Source organism: Nematolebias whitei, chromosome 4 (genome assembly GCF_014905685.2).
Source record: "Nematolebias whitei isolate Nwh7 chromosome 4, NemWhi1, whole genome shotgun sequence".
Taxonomy (NCBI): domain Eukaryota; kingdom Metazoa; phylum Chordata; class Actinopteri; order Cyprinodontiformes; family Rivulidae; genus Nematolebias; species Nematolebias whitei.
Genome location: NC_056501.1, coordinates 31627998 through 31637852, shown reverse-complemented (window position 1 = coordinate 31637852; position 9855 = coordinate 31627998).

Here is a 9855-nt window from a genome sequence, read left to right as displayed (position 1 = left end):
TATGTATATATATATATATATATATATATATATATATATATGTATGTATATGCGTCGCAACCATTACATGTGAAGGGGTCATATATATATGTATGTATGTATGTATTATTTATTTATTTTTTTAGTGTGTTGGGTAATTTTTCTTAAATTTTAGATTTACAAAATGCACTGTATTTTGTTGTTGTTGTTTTTGGCATTACAAAATTGTATTTGCATGAACTGCTAATACAGTGACAAGCCTCATCTTTATTTAAACTTGACCAGTCCTGAATAATGTTAAAATTTGCAACCCTTTGCTTCCTTTACATTTCCCATATGGAAACTGCATGTTGAGATTGCTTGAATGTTTTTTGTAATGTATATTCATAGAAGATTCAGTTGTTTGTTTGATTTGTATGTTTTGGCTGACAGTTTACCTATGCGAAAGCTTCATGCACTTCAATCAACCTTTATTTATACAGGTAAATCCCATTGAGACTTGAGCCTCGAGGACTTGTGCACTTGTGTGGTTAAAGACAAGGCCTTAGCCTCCTCAATCCTTGTGGTTTCCATTTGTCCAAGGTTTTGTCCCTATGACGTTTCAACGTCCTTAGCCTGAATAACCAGCCACCATCTCACTAATCCTCTCTCCAACACTACTCACCTGTTATTTTTATTTTTTTACTCACCTGTTCTTAAATTAAGGAACCTCCTGGAAATGGATCCTCTCAACCTCCTCCTTGTATTCCATCTATAAGAAAAGACTCAAGACATTCTTCTGATCTTATACATGAAAGCTTACTGTAAACTCAACTCCATACTCACTGTCTCTTCCTTTTCAGCCAACCGACCTATCACCTGTAAATAAAGAAAACACTTGTTCATGTAAGTTCTGTTGGTCTCTTTTTCAATCTGACAATATGGGTAAAACACTAACCAAAATCATGTTACTGCAGGTATAAGCACCAATCAGCATTTCCCCATACTATTTTTCAAGAAGAACATCCTGCTCAGCCTGTCTCACGAAGATTATAGCAAAGGCGTGTGTCTCCAGTTAACTTTATTTTTTCCCCTAAACTTTTGAGTTCTCTGTGAGTCAGGGGACTGATGGTTGATGACCGTCAGGTAACAAAAATAAAAAAATCAGTCAGAAGATTTTTAATTCCTAAAATTTGATCCCAGAAAGAAAATAACAGTTATCTGGATACCATGTAAAGATACACATAAAAGCCACCATTCAAATTTAGGACTTTCTTGCTGCAAGATAAAAGTTCAAGTCAACCTCAGCATCATTTTAGTGCTTTTCACTGTTTTGCATTATATATATTTTTTTCTAAACTGAAGATAATAAAGGTCCTACAGAAACGCCATGTGATGGAGTCATAGTGATGATGATACTTGTGGCATGAAAAAGTATCCCCATAATTATGACCTCTGATCCTTGGGTTGTCTACCAGACAGTCCTGAATTGTTTTTTGACTTGAATAATGTCTGATGTTTTCACACATTGACTGTCGGTCTCAGAGACAGCTACAGTCTGACTAATGTTTATGCTTTTCTTTTATGCTTTTAAGAAAGAAAAAAACAAACAATTAAGTTTGTTTTATTTGATTTTGACAGGTGTGAATAAATAACATATAAATAATGTTTATTTATTGTTTGCCATCATTATAAAGAAATTGTGAAATATTTCAATATGTTTTAACATACATTTTCTTAACTTTAAACTCTAAACTACTTTCTCTTTCATGGAAGCAAAAATATATGGATGGAAGGAATTTGGAGAGGCTATGGAGAAACTTTTGGTCGGCCTTGAGGAAGTTCTGGCAAACAGTTTGGTGACTGAGGAAAGGAAAGCAGACCCAGGCTGTGCTTGGTCTGGGTGGAGAACTGCTGACCCAAACTGAGGTTATTGATGAGCAGTGGAAGGAGCACTTTGTGGATCTCCTTAATCCACCCACCATGTTCACCTTTGAGGAAACAGAGTCTGAGGACTTGGGGGAAGACGAGTCCATTACCATAGCAGAAGTAACCAAAAAGCTCTTCAGTGGTAAGGCGCAAAGGGTTGACGGGATTTGCCGCATGTACACGAGTCCCCAAGGCTCAATGGGAATACCTGTCTAAATAAAGTTTGAATGAAAACATTCTGAAGGCACTAGAATTTGTAGGGCTGTCATGGTTGACCTATCTCTTCAATGTCACAAGGAGGACTGGTGCAAAGCCTGTGGAGTGGCGGTTCCCATTTTTAAGACAGGTGACCTGAGAGTTTTCCATTTTGTTATCACAATTCTCACCCTCCCCAGGAAAATGTACTCCAGTGTGTTGAAAGGGAAGCTCTGACTGATTGTCAAATTGCTGCTGCTTTGCATTGAAAAGAGTCTGTTAAGGTGGTTCAGGTGCTTGATTAGGATGCCTCCTGAAGGCCTCCTTTAGAGGTTTTACAGGCACATACCTCTGGAAGGAGGCACCGGGGAAAACCCAGAATCCCTGGAGGGCTGGTGTGTCTTCACTGGTCTGAGAACACCTCGAGGTCCCCCAGAATGAGCTGGAAAGTGTTGCTGGGGACAGAGGTGTTTGGGTTTCTCTCCTGGATCTGTTGCTTCCATGACCAAACTACAGATAAGTAGTGGGAGATGGATGATTGGATAGATTGGATGGATGCTTTTTCTGTTCTGTTATTCAGAAAATAACTTATTCTTGAGAGACATCTGTGTAAGTTTATTTACACTTACACTTACTTTCTGTTCACATCCTGTCATAATATTTCAGAGATCCTCAAAACACTTCTGAGAGTTGATAGTTCAAAGTTTCTTTGTCTGTTTTCCCTAATGTGTTTGTCTGATGTCCTTCTAATTTATTCCTGAGTAAAGAAACCAAGTTTGCTCAGTAACAGTTTTTGTTAGAAGCAAAATAGAGTTCCCGTGATTACAGAAGACACAGCATTGTTTTTCTCACTGCAAGACTCATGCTTTTACCTTAAAGTGTAAGTGTCAGCTGTCTGCTCCTCACCACCGCTTGACGCAGTCACAGTGACTTTCAGCTACCTTGGGCAGTGCCTGGTCTGGTTAGTCCTGTCCTCTGTATTCTGGTCTGATCAGCCAGCAAACCCCCAGAAAAACAAATTACCTTGAGCTCTCAACACTGACCTGGTAAGGAGCTGAGATCTGCTGACATAAATCCAACTTTGGGTCTAGTTATTTTAGCTGTTGCAACTTGATTAATCCTTTCCTGGCTTGCAGTGATAACAAATTGCTTGATCTGGTCACATTAATTACTATCTCTGAAACCAAGTTCCAAAGTAATCTATTTATCAAATGTGTTTTCAAATTATTTATTCTTCTAATCGTTGTCCTTTTATAATTTATGTTGTTCAATTTGTTTGTTGTTGATATTTTTTTTCTGGATTAATTATTTTATAATAAAACTTCAAAGACAAATTTGGTGTCCTCATTTGGATCAATATTCATTTGGTATGATATAGAATTTCATGTAATTAATGGATTATGTGTCAGTGACTGAGTTCTGATTATTAAAGTGTGAATAAATTAATTAAGCTGTTGCTGGTCACTAAACTGACATGTTGGTGCCCTAATTTAACAAGTACAAAACAAGTAACAAAGTGTAGTAAAGTGAGGAGGAAGTGTCACCATTCTCCCACCAATCCCTATGCTATATACTCAAATAATTCAAATATTTTCAGTACCTACAATGACAAAATCCATGCACAGACATCCCCATGATAGCACTATGCCTTCAGTGCCAGGTTTTCAAGTTAATTCAGGCAATTATTTTATGCCTTAAGTGGCTTCTTTTGATTACTGCAGATAAACAATTTATTTGATATTTTAGCTAAAGCTTAAACTGATACAGTCATTCATTTTTGCTGGTGTTGTTATTCTGTGCTGCATGGGGGAGTGGTGATGCAGATATTAGAGAAGGTGGGCCTGTGATCTGAAGGTCGCCAGTTCAACTTCCCAATCCAACATCATCAAAATGTGGGTGTGAAAGATGAAACACTCACACCTGCCTCCACCCTCATTTGCCTTACTCTGAGCCCTTGAGCAAGGCCCTTAAACCCCACCATTTGCTACCCTGGGTGCCCTACATAGCAGCTCTCTGCTCCACACAGAAGGCTGTGGTAGCTCAATGGTCTGCGGTTGGGTTTGGAAGGGCATCCTGTCAAGGGTTCAGGGTTTTGGATTCAGAATAAAGCCAGACAACAAGAGTGTAAAAAAAAAAGGAAACAATGTTTATAGATATGCAGCTTCTGGAGAGAGTCAGGATCCATCTGCTGTGACAGGTCCTCACAGGCAGAAGGGAAAAAGTCACTTGTCAGAGCTTCTTAAGCAAACAAGGTGGGGGCCACCTGTTGGAGCTGGGCAGGGTGATGTCACCGTTACTGGGTGAAGTGCAATTGTAGATCAGAGCTGCAGCAAATGTGGTCCATGGGACAATTTAGTAGCAAGGTCTGAGAAACGAAGCGGGGGTCATGCTCAGAAAACAAGTCCAAATGGCAATCTGTAAATCCAAACTCTGTAAAGCAGAAAACTTATTTGTACCAGGGTCAGATGAGCAGAGTAGAATCAGACAAGTGGAAGACAGATTGATAAATCCAAGAGGCAGGTGTGAGGTTGAAATATGAATAACAAGGCACGATTGTCATGCATGATGGTGAAAACAAGATAGCGGGATATCAGAGACCATGACAGGTATGGTAATCTGGTGGAGAATGAGAGTGAGCGTGGGTCTTAAATAGGACAGGTAACAGGTGTTGGTCATGAGCGCTGATTAGGCTGAACGTAGAGTGTGGGCGTGGTTGGATGACAGAAGCCGAAAACATGACATGAAGGTCTGTGAGCGAGGTGGGGGACAGACGACATGATCATGACACATCCGACATTAAAAAAACTATTGCCACATCTTTGTGTGAGTTAGTTCGCTGTGGCTAACACTGAATAAAGGAGCAGCCAAAAGAAGAAGAAGAAAAAGCTGCTATCACAATGCTGTCAAAATTGTACTCTATGGGCGTAGGCTTGTTGACTTCTTCAAGGGGTGATTCAGCCATGACTGGTAGATTCAACATGATTGCAGATCACTACAGCATTTAAGTAAAAGTAAATATTTTGAGTAGGGATGCACCGATCCACTTTTTTTTACTTCCGATTCGATCCCGATACCTAAATCTGAATATCGGCCGATACCGATCCAGTTTAGATATCATCATCATCATTGATTTTATTTGAGGCTGTAATAATCTCCTCTCAAGTAAAATGTGTACAAATATATGCATGTATGTCCAAAAAGGAAACTTGAGGTAAGTTGTATCAATGTTGGATAAGTTTTAAAGTTAGCATTAAATTCTGCTAAGACAAAACATGTTTCTTTTTATTCCTAGCTTTAAAGTGGATATTAAAGTGATTAATTTAAGTGATTGTTTAAAGTTATTTTATATTTTATAAGGGGCAGATATAAGAATTGTTTTTCTTCTTTCTGCACTCTTTTCATTCAATGTTTTCTTTTTGATGATTTTTTTTTTTTAATTTTGTTTCATTTAAATGAATGAATAAATTAATTAAATTAAATAAAATGTTAAATGGCTTCAAACATCTGCTAAGTTCATGGCACAAACCTAGAGACATGTTCCTATTTTTAATATTTTACACCACTATAATGTAGCTGTTTATGTTTTTAATAAATATAATTTTCAAATCAGAGTCAGAGTCAGAGGCAGAGTTTCTTTATTGTCATTCGCACCTCATGTGGTACATGTGGTGGAGCGAAATTATGTACACAGGGTCCCAGTTACATCCAACAATAAAATGTATAAGAAAAACAGTAATAACATCTAAGATATGAACTAAGAAAAACATCAACTAAATATACACTAAGCACTCATAACATAAAACATTGAACATCAGCACAAACGTGAACATGAGTCTGTGAGCAGATGTGCACGCATGAACACATCAACGTTGAAACAGATCAGCAGCAACATGAAACAGATCAGCAGCAACATGATATGGTTTTTCACAGTGATTATTCTAGTTAGAGATTCATGAGTCTAACAGCCTCAGGGTAGAAGCTGTTCCTCAGTCTAGTGGTTCTACACTTAATGCTCCTTAACCTCCTTCCTGAGGGGAGTGGGGCAAAAAGTGTGTGTGCTGGGTGGGTGGGGTCCTTCATGATGCAGGTGGCCCTCTTCCTGCATCTGGAGGTGTAGATGTCTGTGATGGTGGGGAGACTGATTCCAACAGATTTCTGTGCATCCTTCACCACTCTCTGCAAAGCTTTTCTTTCTGCAGCTGTGCAGCCTCCATGCCACACATTGATGCTCGAGCACAGGATGCTCTCCACTGCACACCTGTAGAAGGAGGTGAGGACTGAGCTTCCCAGACCAGCTCGCCTCAGCCGTCTGAGGAAGTAGAGTCTCTGATGAGCTTTCTTGATCAGGCTGGTGGTGTTGTTGCTCCAGCTGAGGTTGTCATTCATGTGTACACCCAAGTACTTGTAGCTGGAGACCACTTCCACCGCAGATCCTCTTATGTTCAGGGGGGTGTAGGTGTTTTTGTTCCTTCTGAAGTCCACAATCATCTCCTTTGTCTTCTTCACATTGATGTGAAGGTTATTCTCTCTGCACCAGCTCTCCAGGTGTTCCACCTCCTGCCTGTAGCTGGACTCATCATTGTTTGTGATGCATCCCACCACCGCTGTATCATCTGCAAACTTTACAATGTGACAGCCTGGATGGGTAGCTGCACAATCATATGTGAGCAGAGTAAACAGGAGGGGGCTCAACACACATCCCTGAGGAGAGCCAGTGCTGAGGGTTATGGTGGAGGAGGAGAGGTTGTGGATCCTCACTAACTGTGGTCTGTTTGTTAAAAAGTCTAGTACCCAGTTGCAGATGGAGGGGCTTAGTCCTAGTGTGGATAGTTTGTCCATCAGGGTTTGGGGGATCATGGTGTTGAAGGCGGATGTGAAGTCCACAAAGAGCATACGGACGTAAGAGTTTTTCTGCTCCAGGTGGTTGAGTGCAGTGTGGACCACAGAGGAGATTGCATCCTCTGTTGATCGGTTCTCACGGTATGCGTACTGATGAGGGTCCTCGTTGATGTTGATGGTTGTTTTGATGTGAGTCATGACCAGTTTTTCGAAGCATTTAGCGACTATCGGGGTGAGGGCCACTGGCGATAGTCATTCAGACCAGTCACTGTACAGCTTTTTGGGACTGGGATGATGGTGGCAGTCTTCAGGCAGGTGGGAACTGTCTCCAGGGTAAGTGAGGTGTTAAAGATGTCTGCCAGCACCTCACAGAGCTGATCAGCACATTCCTTCAACACTTTTCCGGGGATGTTGTCTGGGCCAGTTGCTTTGTGCGGATTAATCCTCCTGAAGGTACTCCTTACTTCTGCTGAGGTCACGCTGAGATGCTCTTCATCCGGTGGTGAGGTGAGTCTGGTGCTGGGTGGTCTGTTCGGGTCTTCAAAGCGTGCATAGAACTTGTTGAGGGCATCAGGCAGAGATGGGTCTTTGGGACATTGTTCACTCCTTCCTTTATAATCTGTTATGCACTTAATGCCCCTCCACATGCTCCGAGGGTCTTGTGAGATGAATTGACCCTCGATCCTCTTTGCATATGTGGCCTTGGCCCTCTTAATACCAGCAACCAGCTCTTTTCTTGTCCTACTCAGCTCCTCTGAGTTTCCAGACCTGAAGGCAGTGTTCCTGGCTTCCAGCAGGGTACGCACCTCTGCATTCAGCCAAGGTTTTCTGTTTGGGTAGCTTTTAACATTTCTGATAGTGGAGACTGTGTCAGTACATGTACTAATGTAACCCAGTACTGAGGATGTGTATTGGTCAAGATCAAGCGAACCTCCATTTTCAGCAGCTTCTCTGAAAACCTGCCAGTCTGTTCGATCAAAACAATCTCTCAGTATGGGGCCACTGTCCTGGATCCAACATTTAACTTTCTTTTGAACCGGTCTGGAGCGTCTCAGCGGGGGCATGTAAGCAGGAGCCAGGAAGATTGAGATGTGGTCTGACAGTCCTAGGTGGGGGCGGGGTTCGGCTTTGTATGCATCTTTTACGTTCGTGTAAACACGGTCCAGCGTGCGGTCTCCACGTGTCGGAATCGTCACATGCTGATTAAACCTTGGGAGACAGTCCTTTAGATTCACGTGGTTAAAGTCTCCGGCTACCACGTAAAGAGCCTCGGGGTGTTTGCTCTGCAGCGAGCTGATGATATCATGAAGCTCCTGTAGTGTTTCATTAGCATTAGCGTCCGGAGGAATGTAAACAACTGTGATAAAAGTCACTGTGAACTCTCGGGGTAGATAATGTGGCCGACATTTCACTGTTATTTGCTCCAAAGCCTTCGAGCATGAGCTATTTACAACAGTACAGTTCGTGGACCAACTTTTACTCACGTAAATGCACACTCCGCCCCCCCGTGATTTCCCCGTTAGCTCGCTGCAGCGGTCCGCTCGAAAAAAAAAGTCTGTCATCCAGCTGGAAGACTGAGTCCGGCGTTTCACTTGTAATCCACGTTTCCGTGAGGCAAAGCACTGCACACTTCTTCATCTCTTCTGAGGCGCCCGCTCTCAGACGAAGTAAATCCATCTTGTTGTCCAAAGAGCGGACATTCGACAGAAAGAGAGACGGCATGGGGAGTTTACCGGCTTTAGCGTTAGCTCGTAGCCTCACCATAACCCCCGCCCGGCATCCTCTCCTCTTAAGCCGGGAGCAGCGCTTCCTCTTCTGCCCGCTGGAACGCCTCTGCTGCAGCTTCCAGGTAGATGACTTTAAGATCTGCATTCTGCCGAGCGTAGTTTTGAGTTTGTTGCTGATTTCTGCTATATTTCGTGGCAAATCCGCTCCTATTCTCATCAGTTCGGTTTGGCTATAGCTTACACGCATAGATCGCGCAGAGTCAGGCACAGAGTCAATATCAAAACTTCTAAAAACTGGGATGGTACCGGGAGCCTGTGAAGCTGCAACTGCTCTGAGCGCGGCCATCTTGTCGACTAGAATCATATGTTTTTTATGATTGTCTACTGTTGTTCTGATAAATATCTCTGGATGGTAAACTATATCTTGACTGCAAGTATCAAGCTGAGAAATCCTTCGTTTTCTACAACTGATAGTGGTTGGTCATTAATTATGATGAAGTTTAGCAGCTTCTCTGTAAACATTTGAGCTCAGTGGTTTCAGCGATGTCTACTTCTTGTTCAATACGAAGCAGGCAGCCTGATTTGGGGCAGCCGCGCTCAGTCTGTCCCTCCTCAGAGACGGGCAGACTGAGCGGGGAAGATTGGACGCGGCTGACCGGGGTCGAGTCGCCTCTTTCAGTTTGACCAAAGAGTAGTGCCCCACTGAAGCCACGGAGCTCGAATGTCCATCGTAAAACTGACTTTAACGTGGTTTAATGTGGCGCTATGGCTCTGCAGACATTGTACGATGCTGTCTTGTTTTGTGGTGTTTAGTGTAAAATACTTCCACACAGTGGACATGCTTCGATGAAAAGTTTGTTAGCTGTTAGCAACAGTGCTGCTAACTCAGCCCTCACGTTGTAGCTGGCTGCAAACTATGAACTGGATTTGCTGAATGTGAGGCGAGTCTTATTACTCTGGGTTCATGAGACACACCTCAGTTCAGGAAATCCATTCCATAGTTTGAAGCCAACATGCATCATGGATCGGAAATATCGGCAGGTGGATCTGAAAAATCTGATAAGTAAATTATGCTGGTATCGGAGGCCGATACCGATACTGGATCGGATCGGCCCCATCCATAATTTTGAGTTGAGTTTCTGTGGAAATATTATGCACTGTCAATAGCTGCTTTAGTTTGCTTAGCTTCAGTTAAAAAAAATACGTA